Source organism: Coregonus lavaretus, assembly GCF_964263955.1.
Source record: "Coregonus lavaretus genome assembly, chromosome: 22".
Taxonomy (NCBI): Eukaryota; Metazoa; Chordata; class Actinopteri; order Salmoniformes; family Salmonidae; genus Coregonus; species Coregonus lavaretus.
In genome coordinates this window covers 36,912,819-36,933,405 of record NC_140009.1, presented here as the reverse complement: position 1 = coordinate 36,933,405, position 20,587 = coordinate 36,912,819, and the positions used below count along the sequence as shown (strand labels likewise).

Genomic DNA, 20,587 nt, shown 5'->3' with positions numbered 1-20,587 from the left:
GAAGGGCCTTCAGTGCGTTCACATTACTGATACTGCATCTCACAGGTTCTCTCCCTGCCCCCTCAAACAGAGCACTCAGAGTGCCGGACAGTGAAGTAGCTGTTTCCCCCAGTACGGTAGGTTCCGGGAAGCAGCTTGATTTAAGACTGGAGCTAGAGCTGGAGCTGGGATGGATGCCTCGCCTCACTCTGTCATCAATGGAGCTTTAAGGCCAATGCAGCCAGTTAATCTGGGTACTTAGATCAGAACAGGCGAACGGAGCTAACAGATCTTAAAGGGATACTTCAGGATTTTGTCAATGAGGCACTTTATCTACTTCCCCAGTCAGATTAACTTGTGGATACCATTTCTATATCTCTGCATGCAGTTTGAAGGAAGTTGCTAACCAGCACAATTGCTAACTAGTGTTAGCACAATGACTGGAAGTCTATGGGTATCTGCAAGCAGTTAGCATTGGCTCGCTAAACTACCTCTAACTTCCTTCATACTGGACACAGAGACATAAAAATGGTATCCATGAGTTCATCTGCACAGTACATCACGATGGCATGGCTCACAACTCCCACTTTTACTAAGTGTTCATTAATAATGTGCTATGACTCCTAGGAAATCTACTTTACCTGTAATAGAGGGACTTTACAAAGACAGACCTTGCCACTCCACTACTTCAGGTTGGCACAAGCAGAGAAAGACACCCTTCGCTAAATGGCTGGCAGTGGAAAGTGAGAAAGACCTTGCTGCCTGTGCTCACTGCTTCAAGACAGAGTTCTTTTAAACACTACCACATGCAAGGAAGCACATGGTGATGGATCCCAGATGTGTGCGAGAGAAGGAGCTAGCTCGCTTTGGACCGAGGCCACAACAGTCCAGACCAGATTGCAATTGTATTGTCCGGTGTTGTGTTGATGATTTAGACTAATTACAAGACTGATTAGAGTAAGCTTGGCGATGGACCACAAGGCCTTGTGTGCTTTGATGATTCAACAAGTAACAGCGCCAAAGACTGATAGTGGTTCATACACATACAAACCCGCACGCATGCACACACAGGGACATGTACATGCATACCCACCATCTGTGCATAATACAATGCACAATGGCTCTCAAACCAACTTATGTAACATGTTAAAGATGAAGCCAGAAATGTGTTTTCCAGAGACTGTCATCATCCACTGCATCCTGGTTAACGTTATCCGTCCATATTTTCTCTTTTTTTTTTTTTCCTTCTTATGAATGTCAGCACAGCCGTGTATATTTCCAAGACAGCAAGTAACCAACACCACATCATGCTTAAATGCCTTAATGAGCTGACAAAATCAGATCCAGGAGATTTCTAGGGGAGATTTTCCTCGACTGATCAGAGACTTGTAGGCCTAGAGAGGGATCTCTTTATGTTTGTGTTTGTGTGATGGGGAGGGGGCATTTTAGAGTCATGTGTAACAGTTTAAGATATTCCTTTGAAGAGCAGCATATATTGTGGAGGAGTCCAGAAGTACCGACAGAAAGGGCCAAACCCAGAAGATTATGTCATGCACACACACACACACACACACGTGCGTACGAACACACATGGACGCACACACACACACACACACCATAGTGATAGTAGTAGCAGGTCTTGCCAACAATTTGACTCAGGGTGTCATGCATTTGGTGTGTGTCCAAGTAAAACTTGTGGGCCAATGGGTCACACGATTAATGAAATACTAGTGTGGGAAACATTCAATTGTGATTGTGATGTTGACTTTGTTTCCCTTATTAATCTGTTCTCCTAATCTTGTTTTAATATTTGATTCATCACCATTGATTATATTGAATAACATAGCCCGAGGTCCTGGCGCTCAGTGTTGTTATGCCAGTAAATGAGGACCAGTTCCCCATTTCCTCAGCTCTCAAACTTTGAACGTTGTCCAATATGTAACTAAGAATCTTATTCTGTGCACTTACACTAAGTTGTGATCAAACAAATGTCCAAAGCACTAATACAGATCTGCAAGATCTACAAACAAACTGCTTACCAGAGGAGGCTGGTGGGAGGAGCTATAGGAGGTTGGGCTCATTGTAATGGCCGGGATGGAATAAATGGAACATGTGGTTTCCATATGTTTGATGGGTTTAACACTATTCCATTTATTCCATTCTAGCCATTACAATGAGCCCATCCACCTATAGCTCCTCCCACCAGCCTCCTCTGCTACTTACTATTGGAAGATTTGGGAGCTGAAAGCCACAAGAGAAGTAAAATTGACAAATAAATCGCACACACATGCACAGACGCACGCACACACACACACACACACACACACACACACACACACACACACACACACACACACACACCCCCCCCCCCCCCCCTGGTTGATGACTATAATGTAAATGTAAAATGTAAATGTCCAGTCATCCACCCACGTCTTTCCACAGTACTTGTCTACAGTAGCCCAGTCAAAGCCAACAAACGTAGGTCGCAGCACCCTCGGGCCCGATTTTCCACCAAAACATCATGTTTCCTGGTGTGTAGCCTGCCAGGTGCACTGCAAATGCTTCTCCACCACAGCCCTGGAACCATTCTAACCACTGAGAATAAGTAAGTAGGGGCCTATCTTTCCCTGCGAACTATCTTCAATTCCCTTGGGTGTATTTATAGTGCATAGCCTGTACTCATAATCATGCTATAGTATATGATTTAGTGTAATCAACTGCAAAGCTCTAATGGCTAGTTCTCTTCACAATATGGAAGGAGCCAATGGTATTATCTTTAAATCCAATAATTTAAGGCTAAGGAAATCAGAGTCAAGATTGTAAGGCAGTGTTTAATAGTTTATCTCAGCTTCCCAAACCGATCTTTAATTAGTCAGAGTTATATGCAATCTATTGAAATACTGAAAGATTGTCATCATTGAACACATCAGTATGCATGTGTGTATGTCTGTGGAGGAACACTAGTCCACTGTGCAGGGAGGAGCACGGGGCTAGCTGAGTAAACATACTATTATTATGTCATTACATGTTTAGTTTGTAAATAACCTGACTTAAAAAGTAATGTTATGTAACACTCCATTCCCCCAATATAAATATAGCTATTTCGGATCAGAACATAGTCCTGGGAAATTCTAGAAGGATATCTGCCAATTTGACATGAACATAGTCAAACACTAGGAATGAGAGAGCCAGGAAGCCAGAGAGATCCAGCCTTGTTATTCGATTTGAACATGTCAGCAATACAGGAAGCAATCCCTCAGCTTCCATGGTCAATCGTGAAAATATACTATGTTTATTGCCATGCTACTTTACAGGCTCTTTTGATCTCTTCGGCTCACAGCTTGCCACAATGCTGTGAGATGAATCAAAGACCCCCTGCTATATTACATAACAAAATTTGAAACACACAGAACAAACTGGCCTAATTTTTATCAAGGACATTCATCAGCAATTAGTAATGCAGATATTAAATGACCATCAATGAAAATGAATCTTTGTTGCTCTTTTGGGTGCAACGCCTTCAATCACTACAACTTCAATCACCTACTGTAATTCAAGTTTGATCGTAGGTATCTATTCCTCTTTCCCGTAAGGGTCAGGGGTATCAGGGCTCTCCTTACCATCAGGAGTACATGTACATGTGTGTGAAAGTGTGTCTAAGCTAGTGTGTGTGTGAAAGGGGGAAGGGTTGTTAACACCTGCTGTCGTTCTGGGGAGAGCATGTGTGGAAAAGCAGAGGACGGTGTGAAACTGAGGAGGATAGAGGAATGCAAATGGACAGTAGGGTTGATCTCCTGCTGGCAGCATCTGTCAGACAGTCAGCCTCACAACAACAGGCTGCTGCTGCTCCCCCCCGTATGAAAGTCAATTTGAACAACAACAAAAAACGGTTCAGGTTTTCCTTTTATAAAAAACAAATAAATGTTGCCCTTCCTCTCTAAAAATGAACATATCCGGTTCCCTATGTGTTCTTCTCATTGTATTTGGCTCTCTGTTTTCCCTAATTTGATAAGACTGGGAAGAGAAGGAAGGTTGAGAATACAAGCAGAGAAGAAAGTATTGGCACAGAGCAACAGTAAGCCGAAGCCATCATCAATCAAGTTCAGTACGATTATGTAATGTCTTTTTTTATGAAAGGGTCAGAAGGCAGCGTAAAAACAGATGGTGGATCTGAACACATTCAGTAATGGTGGGGACATGTGTCTGCTCAAACACACAGGCATTGCACACACACGTGTTTTCCTCTGATCAGGTCGCGCAAAGGCTGGATTCAGCAGTAAATGTTATTGCCATCAGACAAAGGGTAAAATAAGCCCCATTCTCTGTGTCTCTAAAGTAATCATTGTATCTCTCATGCCATGTAATACATACTTATTAGGTGTAATGGCTGTGCAGTTTACATGCTATCACTCCCTCTGGAGTAAGATCTACTTCACATCTATTACATTTACATTTTACATTTTAGTCATTTAGCAGACGCTCTTATCCAGAGCGACTTACAGTTAGTATGTTCACAGTGTATTTGGGTCCTACGACTAGTTGAATTCCATTTGATCAGATACAGATAGATGTAGGATCTTAATTTGAGACCGTTTGCTACAGCAGGAAAATAATCCTGCAGCAACAGAAAATGTGAATTATTACGTGGATTATAAAATAATGGAACTTTTTTGTAGGGGGTGATACATTTTTCATTAGGGAAAATCAAGTCTGAGATTCTAAAGTGGAAATTACAAACTTTAGAAGCCTTTTTTAACCTTGAATAAACTACAAGTTTGAATTTCCTGCTGTGCAGGAAAATTCTCAGCAACAAAAGTGTGATCAAGATAAGATCCTACATCTGTACATAAAGTAGATTACTGTAAGTAGGCCTGCATACAGTTTTTCAAGCATATTGCATCCGGAAAGTAATCAGACCCCTTGACTTTTTCTACATTTAGTTACGTTACAGCCTTATTCTAAAATGGATTAAGTTGTTTTATTCCCTAATCAATCTACACACAATACCCCATAATGACAAAGGAAAAACAGGTTTTTAGAAATGTTTGCAAATGTAATATCACATTTACATAAGTATTCAGACCCTTTACTCAGTACTTTGTTGAAGCACCTTTGGCAGCGATTACAGCCTCAAGTCTTCTTGGGTATGACGCTACAAGCTTGGCACACCTGTATTTGGGGAGTTATTCCCATTCTTCTCTAAAGATACTCTGAAGCTCTGTCAGGTTGGATGGGGAGCATCGCTGCACAGCTATTTTCAGGTTTCTCCAGAGATGTTCCATGCTTCACCGTAGGGATGGTGTCCGGTTTCCTCCAGGCGTGACGCTTGGCATTCAGGCCAAAGAGTTCAATCTTGGTTTCATCAGACCAGAGAATCTTGTTTCTCATGGTCTGAGAGTCCTTTAGGTGCCTTCCGTCTGGCCACTACCATAAAGGCCTGGTTGGTGGAGTGCTGCAGAGATGGTTGTCCTTCTGGAAGGTTCTCCCATCTCCACAGAGGAACTCAAGAGCTCTGTCAGAGTGACCATCGGGTTCTTGGTCACCTCCCTGACCAAGGCCCTTCTCCCCCGATTGCTCAGTTTGGCCGGGCGGCCAGCTCTAGGAAGAGTCTTGGTGGTTCCAAACTTCTTCCATTTAAGAATGATGGAGGCCACTGTGTTCTTGGGGACCTTCAATGCTGCAGAAATTTGTTGGTACCCTTCCCCAGATCTGTGCCTCGACACAATCCTGTCTCGGAGCTCTACGGACAATTCCTTCGACCTCATGGCTTGGTTTTTGCTCTGACATGCACTGTCAACTGTGGGACCTTATATAGACAGGTGTGTGCCTTTCCAAATCATGTCCAATCAATTGAATTTACCACAGGTGGACTCCAATCAAGTTGTAGAAACATCTAAGGATGATCAATGGAAACAGGATGCACCTGAGCTCAATTTAGAGTCTCATAGCAAAGGGTCTGAATACTTATGTAAATAAGATATCTGTTTTTTTATTTTTTATAAATTTGCAAACATGACTAAAAACCTGTTTTCGCTTTGTCATTATGGGGTATTGTGTGTAGATTAATGAGGATTTTTAAAAATGTAATACATTTTAGAATAAGGCTGTAATGTAACAAAATGTGGAAAAGGGAAGGGGTCTGAATACTTTCCGAATACACAACAGATATACTTCCGGAGTATTGTGTTGGGCAATGCATTTTCACCACAAGTCATTATGTAAATATATAAGGTTTACACTTGGCAGAGTAATATGAATGCAAGTCATGCTAAAACAGTAGGAGAAAAGCAATGCAAGTCATGCCAAAACAGTAGGATAAAAGCAATACAAGTTATGCTAAAAGAGTAGGATAGAGAGTGTAGTAGAATGGTGTGGGAAAATGAACAATAAATAAACCCAAACCAGTTTAGGCCTAACCACAGATCAATATGCCTGCAGCAATATCATAAATCACTCTTCTGTTTCAATGGAAGTCCTTGAGTGACACGACACCCACATGATTTCATTGGCATACAACCAGTCAGCCCATTTTCCTTCTCTTCTCACGGGTTGTGCCTGTGGTGACAGTGTCAGAGATCACACACAGAGGAGCTGCAGGAGTGTTGGAGAAGGGAAAAATGAAAGTAGCGTGAGGCCAACAGCTGTTGGTCGTTGGGCTGGCAACAGGTGTCCAGAGACAGACAGCCCAGGCCCAGGGACATGTATTTTTAGCCCTGAGACTTTCCACCATGCTGGCCAGAGGGTCTGGAAATACCCATCCTCGGGTTCAGAGAAGCTAGGACAGTCCTCAGTCTCCCCCCTCTGTTGAGTTGAGACTCTAACTCTAACTCAAAACACTCACTCCAAAGATCCACACCACCATTGATAAAATAATCTCCTACTCCCAATGACATCTCATATTCCAAACATTTCTAAGACAGGAAATTGCAATAAAACTTCTACAGTGAAAAGCAGAGCTGTTTGATTCTCAAGTCACAGATGTAGCGGCTTCAGCTAGAGGGGACTGTTTCCCCCTTAAGGCGTCAGCATGCTTCAGTTCGGCTGGCACCTCGCATACTCCCTTAAAACACCTCTTGGAAAAACTAGGTTAAAGCAGCAATAGTACTGTTTGTCCATCTTGAGACACTGTAGACAGAAAAAAATAGTCAGAATTAATCCAAGATAACTAAGAAATCTTTGTCGCACAACTCAAGGAGATCTTTGTCGCACAATTTTACATCTAACTAAGATGTTTGGTGCAATATTTCTCAAGTGAAAAAATGTGCATGAAAACAATTTATCTCTCGTTGAATGACAGCAAACACTTTATTGAAGAATCCCTACTGTTGACCAATCGCAGACGAAGGGGCGTAGACTTTGGCAACCAACTTCGGCTTGTCTTGAGAGAAAAAATTATTGTGCACGAACAGCCGAAAAAATCCTTGCTGAAGACCAAAATGAACAAAAACATCACAAAATGTCCTCATAATATATGCACAAACTGTTCCGAACTGTTTCGGACGGGATGCCTTTAAGGCGTCCGCATGCCTTTTAGACAGCTCCAGAGTCCACCGCGACGCCCCCTAGGCCCTCCTGTGGAGTGCACATGTGGAGTCCATATTGAACTTTATGTATGATGTCTGCATGGAGGTGTTAATGAAGTGATGAAAACATCACAGCTCATACTGACGGCTGAATCGCTGCCAAAAATCCTAACGCAAAACAAAGTCGGAAAAAATGAATAAAGGAAAAACAGACGTAAAGGTAGTATTTGCATCTTACTGGTTTCGATTTAATATGATGTTAAAATAAACATCAGTGGACCGTCAACCAGATCCCAGTCATCTCCTGGAGCTTTCCACCTCTCAGAGGGGGCTTACATTCAACTCCATAACTACAACAAGGATTATGGGAACAATAATCTCTGTACGACATCTACTACTACTTCTACTGCTACAAACAATACAACCATTCATTGTGTCCTTGCTACCACTACTCCCATGTTGTTTTGACAGGAATAGAAATATGTAAAGAAACCATTCATTAAAATAGATCAACATGTATATTTCAGTATGTGGCTTCTGTAAAACAGCACTACTGTATGCTGTTAGACATTAGTAACTCTGTTGCAATCCACAGCCAACTCTCAGCGAAGGATTCCGTTGCAATGTGGTGAGTGACACAAATACATTTTTACCTGCATGGCTGACTGAGGAGTAATAAAGACATTTAGGTTTTCACTTTACAGTATGTTCTGTTTGATTTGTTATTCCATGCCACCACCTAGTGGAGGACCACACCACTGTGCAAAGGGAAAGTTTGGTGAGAGGTGACAGAGGAAAACATCTCAGAGCCCTGAGGGTTGAGCATGAAGCTAGGGTTGGACATGAAGTTAAGGTTAGGGTTAGGGTTAGGTTTGAGGCTAGACTTAGGGTTGAGCTGGGGTGTGAATATGAAGCTAGGGTTACAGTTGGGGTAGGGTTGATGCTAGAGTTAGGGTTGAGCCAGGATGTGGACAAGATTGGGTTAGAGTTAAGGTTAGGATCGTTTCTGACTCGTATTCCCACTCATATTCATACTAAGACCAGCCTACAGTAATTCCAGTCTAACTGGAATTCTCACCAGTCTTTCTAAAAGGTTAACCAGATTCCAAACCAAGGTTTCAGTCTGTTGCATCTGGTTTCCTACAGTGTTGTAGTGGAGGCTATACGCAGGTATATGCCGTATACCCACTTTTTTTACAGTGGGCATTGCGTATACTCCCTTCTTAAAACCAGTGGTGGACAGAGTACCAAATTGTCATACTTGAGTAAAAGTAAAGCTACCTTAATAGAAAATGACTCAAGGAAAAGTGAAAGTCACCCAGTAAAAGTCTAAATGTATTTGGTTTTTATCAAAAGTAAATGTAACGAGTACTTTTGGATGTCAGGGAAAATGTATGGAGTAAAAAGTATATATTTTCTTTAGGAATGTAGTATAGTAAAAGATAAAGTTGTCAAAAAATATAATTAGTAAAGTAATGTACAGATACCCCCAAAAAACGTACTTAAGCAGTACTTTAAAGTATTTTTACTTAACACCACTGCTAAAAAACCTATTAGATGTAAAGTCCCCTGTTTTGAGAACCTGTGTGGTTCTGGTACCAGTTCCAACCGGCATTTTCATTTATAAATCGATATGTGGACACCATAGATCGAAATGGCTTGCATTGAGCGGTAACCATGATTCTCACGGACACAGGAGTACAGAGCATTCGGAAAGTATTCAGACCCCTTAACTTTTTCCACATTTTGTTACGTTACAGCCTTATTCTAAAATTGATTATTATTATTTTTATCCCTCATCAATCTACACACAATACCCCATAATGACAAAGCAAAAACTGATTTTTATAAATTTTTACAAATGTATAAAATAAAAAAAACTGAAATTACATTTACATAAGTATTCAGACCCTTTACGCAGTACTTTGTTGAAGCACCTTTGGCAGCGATTACAGCCACGAGTCTTCTTGTGTATGACGCTACAAGCTTGGCACACCTGTATTTGGGGAGTTTCTCCCATTCCTCTTTGCAGATCCTCTCAAGCTCTGTCAGGTTGGATGGGGAGTTTGGCTGCACAGCTATTTTCAGGTGTCTCCAGAGATGTTCAATCGGGTTCAAGTCCGGGCTCTGGCTGGGCCACTCAAAGACATTCAGAGACTTGTCCCGAAGCCACTCCTGCATTGACTTGGCTGTGTGCTTAGGGTCGTTGTCCTGTTGGAAGGTGAACCTTCACCCCAGTCTGAGGTCCTGGGCGCTCTGGAGCAGGTTTTCATCATGGATCTCTCTGTACTTTGCTCTGTTCATCTTTCCCTCAACCCTGACTAGTCTCCCTGTCCCTGCCGCTGAAAAACATCCCCACAGCATGATGCTGCCACCACCATGCTTCACCTTAGGGATAGTGCCAGGTTTCCACCAGACTTGATGCTTGGCATGCAGGCCAAAGAGTCTTGGTTTCATCAGACCAGAGAATCTTGTTTCTCATGGTCTGAGTCCTTTAGGTGCCTTTTGGCAAACTCCAAGCGGGCTGTTATGCATCTTTTACTTCCGTCTGGTCACTCTACCATAAAGGCCTGATTGGTGGAGTGCTGCAGAGATGGTTGTCCTTCTGGAAGGTTCTCCCTTCTCCACAGAAGGACTCTGGAGCTCTGTCAGAGTGACCATCGGGTTCTTGGTCACCTCCCTGGCCAAGGCCCTCCCCCCGATTGCTCAGTTTGGCCGGGCGGCCCGCTCTAGAAAGAGTCTTGGTGGTTCCAAACTTCTCCCATTTAGAAATGATGGAGGCCACTGTGTTCTTGGGGACCTTCAATGCTGCAGAAATGTTTTGGTACCCTTCCCCAGATCTGTGCCTCAACACAATCCTGTCTCGAGGCTGATGGAACAGATCAGAATGTTTAGCTTAAAATGTTTATAAACTATTATTTCATCACATTTGAAGGGCAGCAAAGTGCACACGGCGGTAGGCCTATGCGTGAATGTTCCAAAATGCAATTTGCAAAAAAACACCATTCTAAAATGCGCATGCAAGCAGTTTCATGGACAGAGACAGAAGTATATGTTAGAAATTTAGAAAGAGGGGAGATCTAAAGAATCAACAACTATCATGGGTTGCTAAAATGACTACGATAATGCTTTTGGCTGCTAGACAATGAAAGAAAGTTGATTTGAAAACCAATAGAATAGGAGAGCACATATGAGGAAGTGTTTATAAAATATTTCCCTCAACATTTCTATGGTCAAGTTTTGTCTTGGCTACTTTGAAGCAAGGTGAGACATGCCTCACATTATGAAGTAAAACATCCAGGTTTCAAACAATGAAGGAACTGGAAAAATATGAGGATGCTAATGATAGGCCTAAACATCTTCTGGTAGACCGTAGAAGGAAACGCTTTCCCAAAAATCTTCTCAATTAAATGTTAGCTGCAAACTAGCTACAAAGGAAGAATGATATCATGATTATTTGCATCAATCCAGTTGCCTTTTGTTTTGAAAACTGTATCTCGTGTAAGAAACAAGGCTAACCAAACAAAACAGTGCTAATTTCCTGCTTGCTTGAATTAAAGGGTAACTACACAAATAGATCTAAATTTCTATGATTTTTCCCAGGACTCAAAAGTGATCTCCTGATGTGGTTTAAGCATTGTTGTGGATTTAGAACGTCCAATTTGGTTGATTTTCTATTTAAAAAGTGCGACTGTGAGCGAAAACCTGAAAAAAATGGAACAAATCTGAAACGTCTGAATTTCTGACTCAGTTGACAGCCTAATTTATCTATTTCATAAGCCTACTATTAGACTACTTGCACAGTACAGCTTGGGTTGGCCTGACTGAGAAAGACCAATATGGCATTTATAATTGTAGGTCATTCAGAGTACATGTCACTGTTTCTCATAGGGCACCTTTACTTCGCCAGACAGGTCGTTTGGGACATCTTTGGCAAATTTAGAGTATACCCACTTCTCCAGGCACCACTACAGCACTGGTTTCCTACCTTGTTCCCTTTCTGATGGGGCTGGTTCAGTGTGTGACATTTCAAAGTGTCTTAAATGTGATGTCACTATGTGCCTCTGTATAGTTGAGTTTCAACACTCCTAACACTAAGCATATAGGGACAGTACAGGCTACAGTATTGAAATCCCAAAGCTCATTAAAATATGAAACGAGGGTCAGATATCATTCTCCTTTAAAGTTCCAATGCAGCTGTTTTTATCTCAATATCAAATCATTTCTGGGTAAAAATTAAGTACCTTCCTGTGATTGTTTTCAGTTAAAATGGTCAGAAAGAAACAAAAATAGCTTCTTAGCAAAGATCAATTTCGCAAGCAAGAATTTTGCTAGGACTGTCTGAGAGTGGTCTGTGGGGAGGGGAAAACTGAGAACTAGCTGTTATTGGCAGAGAGGATTGGAAATCTATTTCTTATTGGTCTAGCTGGTGTCATGGCTAAATTCCCAATCTGGCCCTCATACCATCATGGCCACCTAATCATCCCCAATTTAACAGTATTATTCCAACCTAATAGTGCAGAAATATATATAAAACACAAGACAATCACATTTTTGACTGCACTGGGCCTTTAAAAAACAATTGTTGCCACTGACCATAGGAGCACTTGAGCAAATGACTTGGCACTGATAGTATTGTCAACATGCTGGGTAAACAAAAAATAATTCCTTTGGTATGGGTGCAACCATTGCAATATTCATTTCTGTTCAGTCACATTACTTAACATTAAGACATACGTACTTGTAGTTTACACACAAACAAATGTAATGATTTGAGTGTTTGTTTGGTATCCGAGGGAAAGTGCTTGCTGGCTGCTGCTGTCGCCATCCTCTGACGCAGATGAGGTCAGGCAGGCAGGTGGTATCCTAATTTGCCAACCAGGGTGAAATTTAAGACGACCCCCTCTTTAAGCCACCAGTTCTGGAGCCCCCACTCCATAGATCAGTTATTCTTGGTGTCCGCCACTGAACTTGGTGACCATATTTTTCTGGAGCACTATCTCGGCCTCATATGCTCTTCTTTAAGAGCTGCTTCAACAACAGGTAAGAACATTGAATATGACTGTTGCATAGGAGTGTTGTGTTTAGAATGACTGCATCCCAAACCACAGCATTGAAACAACATGTCAGATAACGAGAACATTTATAAACTTGCTAATAAACTTGCTAACAAATTACAAAGTCACTCAATCATCTGAATATAATAGATTCATTATAGTTCTGATGTTACAAATTATTGTTTCGCTTATTATGAAATGAAATTGAAGACTGTAATGAAATATAGTATGTTCCTCAATTAATGCATCAGTTATCAATGATATAGCCTATATTGTTTTTAATGGATACATATATAATGCCTTAGGCTACTGCTGTCCTCGTTGCTTCCAGAGCCACAATATGGATGGAATTTAATTTCCTTATCTAATGGGCGGAGTTATGCGTTACTATACTCCTCTACTCCAATTCCGATCCAATCAGACTCTTTTGCTGGTATAACCATTGGTTACCAATGCACGAGCATTATGGGATGTGCACGTCAGCCTCCTGTACATGGTATTCGCGACAACTACACGTCAACATTTTCGCTAGTCTAAAGCTTCTTACTACTTTATGAATTTATTTTAACAAGCTTTCAGAGGTTTCCTCTTCACAATCGGGACTTGCTTTATCAAAGGGAAAATGAATGCAAAGAGTCCGCGGAATACCAGGACATAACGTCAGAGCAGTGGGGTAATCGGATTTGATTGTTACATAGCTGTCTGTAGTATCAGGGGTGTAATCATTACTTCAAACAGTTGTTCTGTTTTACAACGAAAACAAGCGTTTCTATTGGACATGTTCAGTAAACAGGGAGGGACCTACCTAAATATGTCCAATAGAAACGCTAGTTTTCATAGCAAACCAGAACGTTTTGTAACTGTTTAGAGTAATGATTACAGCCCCAGGTGGTAACGTTGTTGACAGTATAATGAATGGATCAAGGCAGGAGTAGTAGGTCATTGTCATCCATAAATATATGGTTGTCATCAGCCAACCCTTGTTGTTTGTGCATGCTATCAAACATAACAGTCACTTATCATTCGTTAGCAAGGTCTTGGCATAAATCTGTACTTTTTACTAGAGAGCCTCTAAAACATTGTCAAAAAGGCAAGGGGTCAGGTTTTATCCCACTAAGCATTTACTGACAGCAACGTGTTTTGGAAGACTTTTTTTGGTCCTGCCCTGGACCAGCCATCTTTTTATGGTGCAGTCCAGACAGGCCTTTACTTCAACGTCCAAGGACGTTGATGTTTGGTTCAGATGTTGTCCGGTCTGGACAAGAGGTCTTCATGGATCCACCTGTACCCGAATACATGATGCAGGGTCCGGATGCAGGATTCTAACTAATGTCATGGGTCTGGGTCGGATCTGATATGATTGTCAAAGGTATGGGGTATGTGTAATTTTAATTGACTTGTCCGGTAGGGACCATAGAGATCGAACTCGACTGCTGCAGTAGAGAGAGAGAGATAAATTGTATAATTAATGCTGCTGCTCTTGCTTTTTATGAGTGGAGCGTGGCACGTGTAGCTTGTTGTTGTTGTTGGCCAATCATAAGTCATCAAAACGGCAGTAGGCTACAGTCATAGAGCCTCTGTGTGTGTCAAAAGTTAGAAGATATCTAATCAATGGAAGATGGAATTAAAAGTTAAAGGAGAAGGATAGGCTACAACGACCAACTGCTACTTAATATTCTGAATGGAGTTCTTGTTATTTGTAACTGTAGGATGAGAAAGGGCATGCACTGCAGCCTCAATTAGCCTAGCTAGCTAACATTAGCTGGCTTAACAAGCTTCTCTCGGTTTGATGCAGTCAAGCAGGTACTATGTAATCATATTTGATGATAAATAACCTAGCTATGGCAGCTATTAGTCTACTATAGCGGGAGTTGGTTGGTTGGTTGCTGTCTCATCTCTCCCTCCCTCCTCCCTACTCCCAGTGTCACTCGCTGACAGTACGGCCCCTCCCTAGCCTGCTAGAGCTGCACCTCTCTCTCCCACCTCTTGTGCTTTATCAGCTCCTGTTAATAAAGTAGCTTAAAAAATGACTTTTCTGCTGCTTCCCTCGCTCGGCTCGGACCGGGTCTGGATCCGACCAGGTCTATACGGAACAGGAATAGTTGTCCTCAGGTCCGTTCGGAATGGGTCTCAATATTTTACAAATTAATTTATGCATATCAAGTCCAGGTGGGAATGCCCCAGCGGGTCCACCTTTTTGGACCCGTGAAGACCTCAAGTCTGGACCGGCCTTGATTTCAACGTCAACAGATGTTGACCGGCCTATATGGCGCAAACATAGACTTTGGACAGCACAGTACAGTAGTAGCGGTGCATGGGTAAAATCACTGGGGAAGCCAAGCCAGGGAAAAAAGCCATATTACAACCTACAGTGGGGGAAAAAAGTATTTAGTCAGCCAACAATTGTGCAAGTTCTCCCACTTAAAAAGGTGAGAGAGGCCTGTAATTTTCATCATAGGTACACATCAACTATGACAGACAAATTGAGAATTTTTTTCTCCAGAAAATCACATTGTAGGATTTTTTATGAATTTATTTGCAAATTATGGTGGAAAATAAATATTTGGTCACCTACAAACAAGCAAGATTTCTGGCTCTCACAAACCTGTAACTTCTTCTTTAAGAGGCTCCTCTGTCCACTCGTTACCTGTATTAATGGCACCTGTTTGAACTTGTTATCAGTATAAAAGACACCTGTCCACAACCTCAAACAGTCACACTCCAAACTCCACTATGGCCAAGACCAAAGAGCTGTCAAAGGACACCAGAAACAAAATTGTAGACCTGCACCAGGCTGGGAAGACTGAATCTGCAATAGGTAAGCAGCTTGGTTTGAAGAAATCAACTGTGGGAGCAATTATTAGGAAATGGAAGACATACAAGACCACTGATAATCTCCCTCGGTCTGGGGCTCCACGCAAGATCTCACCCTGTGGGGTCAAAATGATCACAAGAACGGTGAGCAAAAATCCCAGAACCAGACGGGGGGACCTAGTGAATGACCTGCAGAGAGCTGGGACCAAAGTAACAAAGCCTACCATCAGTAACACACTACGCCGCCAGGGACTCAAATCCTGCAGTGCCAGACGTGTCCCCCTGCTTAAGCCAGTACATGTCCAGGCCCGTCTGAAGTTTGCTAGAGTGCATTTGGATGATCCAGAAGAGGATTGGGAGAATGTCAGATGAAACCAAAATATTACTTTTTGGTAAAAACTCAACTCGTCGTGTTTGGAGGACAAAGAATGCTGAGTTGCATCCAAAGAACACCATACCTACTGTGAAGCATGGGGGTGGAAACATCATGCTTTGGGGCTGTTTTTCTGCAAAGGGACCAGGACGACTGATCCGTGTAGAAGATGAAACGTGGCTGGGTCTTTCAGCATGACAATGATCCCAAACACACCGCCGGGCAACAAAGGAGTGGCTTCGTAAGAAGCATTTCAAGGTCCTGGAGTGGCCTAGCCAGTCTCCAGATCTCAACCCCATAGAAAATCTTTGGAGGGAGTTGAAAGTCCGTGTTGCCCAGCGACAGCCCCAAAACATCACTGCTCTAGAGGAGATCTGCATGGAGGAATGGGCCAAAATACCAGCAACAGTGTGTGAAAACCTTGTGAAGACTTACAGAAAACGTTTGACCTGTGTCATTGCCAACAAAGGGTATATAACAAAGTATTGAGAAACTTTTGTTATTGACCAAATACTTATTTTCCACCATAATTTGCAAATAAATTCATAAAAAATCCTACAATGTGATTTTCTGGAGAAAAAAAAATCTCATTTTGTCTGTCATAGTTGATGTGTACCTATGATGAAAATTACAGGCCTCTCTCATCTTTTTAAGTGGGAGAACTTGCACAATTGGTGGCTGACTAAATACTTTTTTCCCCCACTGTATGTGTTGTGATAATTGTGTTCTTTGCTCTACAACCTGTTAGTTCAAATGACACTGTGATATATAGGCCTAAGGCCAAGACAATAAGAAGACAAAAGTCACACAGTGGCAGAATCAATTCAACCCACGTTTGTTTCATCCCAAAACCGGAGAACAACATCTGTCCGGTACAGTCCACAAAGCATATTGCATGTAACAAACAGTTACATGACCAACAGCATGGTCAAACAAGTTTAATGTTTCCGACATTTTCGAACTACTAAACAACTATTGATTTAGAACCACAGAGAGTTACCGCAATTCGCAAAGAAAACAGGAGCTGACTCCACTATTCCAGCACCATTTCATCTTCAACATTTCAACATCATTAAATCACCTATGCTTAGTCAAATACAGTGACAACTTAAAGATACCAAAAATGATTTACTCCAATCAACATAAGCTAAATATGATGTGGCTGTCCATGGTTCTGATTTCTGTGTGTGTGTTTGCCTGCAAGTACAAAAAAACATGTTGACCCATCCTACTAGTAGAGGAACGCCAATGCCATCCTCCTCTCGTTCATGTTGCCGAAACGGTCTATGACTTTGTCATACAGTACACGCTTTTAGTTTTTGTTGTCCTAGGCTACCTGGCTAAAATGATTGTTCGCTAGCCTAACTTCCTTTCATGATCAACAATGGGCCAGCTAGTTAACATTAGCCTACTACATCTAGCTCCATATTAAACTTCCATCCTCTCAGGCCAGGGGAACAATGTATGAATGTATAATTTAGTTGGATCAGAATTGCCGTTATATTCATTGGCCAGTACGGAGAATTAAGAAAAACCAGTCCAAATACATCCATGGCTAATTTAGGAAAGGGAACATTTTAGATAGGTAGCTAGCCACCAGAGGACAACGACACAACGAGATGCAACAATTCAAGTTTTTTCTGTCAATTACGTTTTGCTTTAGATGTGATTTAATTGGTGTGAAGCCAAATCCAAACTGGCTTCCCTTGACACTTTTTTTGGGTGCGCCAAGACATTTACATTTTTACATTTTAGTCATTTAGCAGACGCTCTTATCCAGAGCGACTTACAGGAGCAATTAGGGTTAAGTGCCTTGCTCAAGGGCACATTTACGTCATTTAGCAGACGCTCTTATCCAGAGCGACTACAAATTGGTGCCTTCACCCTATAGCCAGTGGGATAACCACTTTACAATTATACTTTTTTTTTTTTTTTTTGGGGGGGGGGGGGGGGGGGGGGTAGAAGGATTACTTTATCCTATCCCAGGTGTTCCTTAAAGAGGTGGGGTTTCAAATGTCTCCGGAAGGTGGTGAGTGACTCCGCTGTCCTGGCGTCGTGAGGGAGCTTGTTCCACCATTGGGGTGCCAGAGCAGCGAACAGCTTTGACTGGGCTGAGCGGGAACTATGCTTCCGCAGAGGAAGGGGAGCCAGCAGGCCAGAGGTGGATGAACGCAATGCCCTCGCCTGGGTGTAGGGACTGATCAGAGCCTGAAGGTACGGAGGTGCCGTTCCCCTCACTGCTCCATAGGCAAGCACCATGGTCTTGTAACGGATGCGAGCTTCAACTGGAAGCCAGTGGAGTGTGCGGAGGAGGGGGGTGACGTGAGAGAACTTGGGAAGGTTGAACACCAGACGGGCTGCGGCATTCTGGATGAGTTGTAGGGGTTTAATGGCACAGGCAGGGAGCCCAGCCAACAGCGAGTTGCAGTAATCCAGACGGGAGATGACAAGTGCCTGGATTAGGACCTGTGCCGCTTCCTGTGTAAGGCAGGGTCGTACTCTCCGAATGTTGTAGAGCATGAACCTGCAGACCATTCACAGTTGAGCTCACTCAGTTTAGCTCAACACTGATTGGCTATAATATATATTTTTTTTTAATATCAAGGGAGGCCAAATGCTTGCAGGCTTCCATTGCTGTTGAATTCAATGCTACGGGCAGCAACAATGTCATACACTTTTTGGTCAGACAGCATCAGATACATGGGCTACACATACTGAGACAGAGGGGCGCTGTTTCACTCGATAAGGTACTTTCTCCGGTGAGATACATTCAGCCTATTGCAAATTGAAGGAACATTTTGAAACACAGAGATTAAATAAATATGTTTTTCTTTTTTTTTCTTTTTTTCTTGGTCAATTTGTTGGGGAAGCCTGGCTTCCCTTGGCATCCATGAATACATGCCACTGCAGTACATCACAATACAGTACAGTGGAGCACAGGAGAGTACAGTACACAGTAAGTAAAGAAAAGTAGAGTATAGTACAGTAGAGCAAAGTATAGTGTACTGTATTGTACCCTACTTTACTCTAATAATAATATGCCATTTAGCAGACGCTTTTATCCAAAGCGTTTTTTTTGTGTGTATGGGTGGTCCCGGGGATCGAACCCACTACCTTGGCGTTACAAGCGCCGTGCTCTACCTGCTGAGCTACAGAGGACCACAATGTACTCTAATAGTGGTTCCCAAACTGTGCGGAGTGCCCCCTAGTGGGGGCGCGTGGGGTCGGCAGGGGCGGCGCGTGTTTTATTTAGCATTATTTTTAAGAAACTTACCCCGGCTTTCCACTTACTTTTGAAAGTTCTAATAGTAGAATGCACAAGGTGCAATTTCGAAATTGGGTAGTGCATCATCAGTTTTCCTTTTGTCATGTTAGTCATTGCATACCTTAGAGAGCTACAGTATTTATAACTTGTCAGAAATGTCCAGATCAACAAGCCCATGTTAGCTAATGTTTTTTAGCTAGGTTTTTTAGCCCATATATTTTGTTGTAATGTTTGAGTCACTCAACTATCACATGAATACCCATTAGACATGGCAAAATGTATAGCATTGCAAGAAAATGACCTTTAAAACTGCAACATTTTCTCTGCACCCCATGACAAAATGTGAAGAATTGCAGGAAATAAGCTTTAAACCTGCAACATTTTCTCTCCACCAAAAAGAGGGGTGTGAACAATTTGTGTCATGAAGTGCTTGTACCCAAATAAATAGATGGGGCGCGGAATGTTCTCCAATGCTGGAAGGGGGGCCTGAATGAAAAGGTTTGGGAACCCCTGCTCTACTCTACTGAAATAAACTGTACTGTACTGTACTCTACCTAATTAAACTGTACTGTACTGTACTCTACCTAATTAAACTGTACTGTACTCTACCTAATTAAACTGTACTGTACTGTACTCTACCTAATTAAACTATACTGTACTGTACTCTACCTAATTAAACTGTACTGTACTGTACTCTACCTAATTAAACTATACTGTACTGTACTCTACCTAATTAAACTATACTGTACTGTACTCTACCTAATTAAACTATACTGTACTGTACTCTACCTAATTAAACTATACTGTACTGTACTCTACCTAATTAAACTATACTGTACTGTACTATACCTAATTAAACTATACTGTACTGTACTCTACCTAATTAAACTATACTGTACTGTACTCTACCTAATTAAACTGTACTGTACTGTACTCTACCTAATTAAACTATACTGTACTGTACTCTACCTAATTAAACTGTACTGTACTGTACTCTACCTAATTAAACTATACTGTACTGTACTCTACCTAATTAAACTGTACTGTACTGTACTCTACCTAATTAAACTATACTGTACTATACTCTACCTAATTAAACTATACTGTACTGTACTCTACTGAATTAAACTCTACTGTACTCTACTGAATTAAACTCTACTGTATGTACTGTACTGTACTCTGCTGTAGTCTACTCTACTGAATAAAACTATATTGTCCTTTACCATACCATACTGTACCGTACTGTACTGTACTCTACTGTGCCCTACTTTACTAAACTGTGCCGTACTGTACTGTGATGTTCAAACTTGTGAAACATAGCCTAGTCGTCTATGATTCTATCAGATTTGGATCTGGTCTACACCGACCAAATGTTTACTTGTTTGGGGGCGGAGCTCATTAAAGATTATACCCAGCATGATTTGCAAGTGTTTGTTTTAAAATGTACATTATGGTCATTTAACAGACGCTCTTCAGTCAGTGCATTTAACTAAGGTAAATAAACAATAACATATCACAGTCATAGCAAGAAAACATTTTTATGTAACCGTTACTGACAATGTTATTCTCGTTGAAG

The 20,587-nt window shown here is 41.8% G+C and overlaps 1 protein-coding gene across 4 annotated transcripts in view; it reads left to right on the top strand.

Moving 5' to 3' along the window:
- The first annotated feature begins 12,413 nt into the window (after positions 1-12,413).
- The window catches only part of LOC311150093 (solute carrier family 41 member 1-like), a 31,098-nt gene continuing 22,924 nt past the window's right edge, over positions 12,414-20,587 (top strand). Inside the window, exon 1 of one of the 4 annotated variants that reach the window (XM_084187365.1) lies at positions 12,414-12,545. The gene's annotated coding sequence lies outside the window, so the exon portion shown is untranslated. Of the gene's footprint in view, positions 12,546-13,042; positions 13,233-13,256; positions 13,929-18,196; positions 18,703-20,587 lie in introns of those variants that run through there. The other 3 variants (XM_084187368.1, XM_084187366.1, XM_084187367.1) reach the window with 3 other exon arrangements.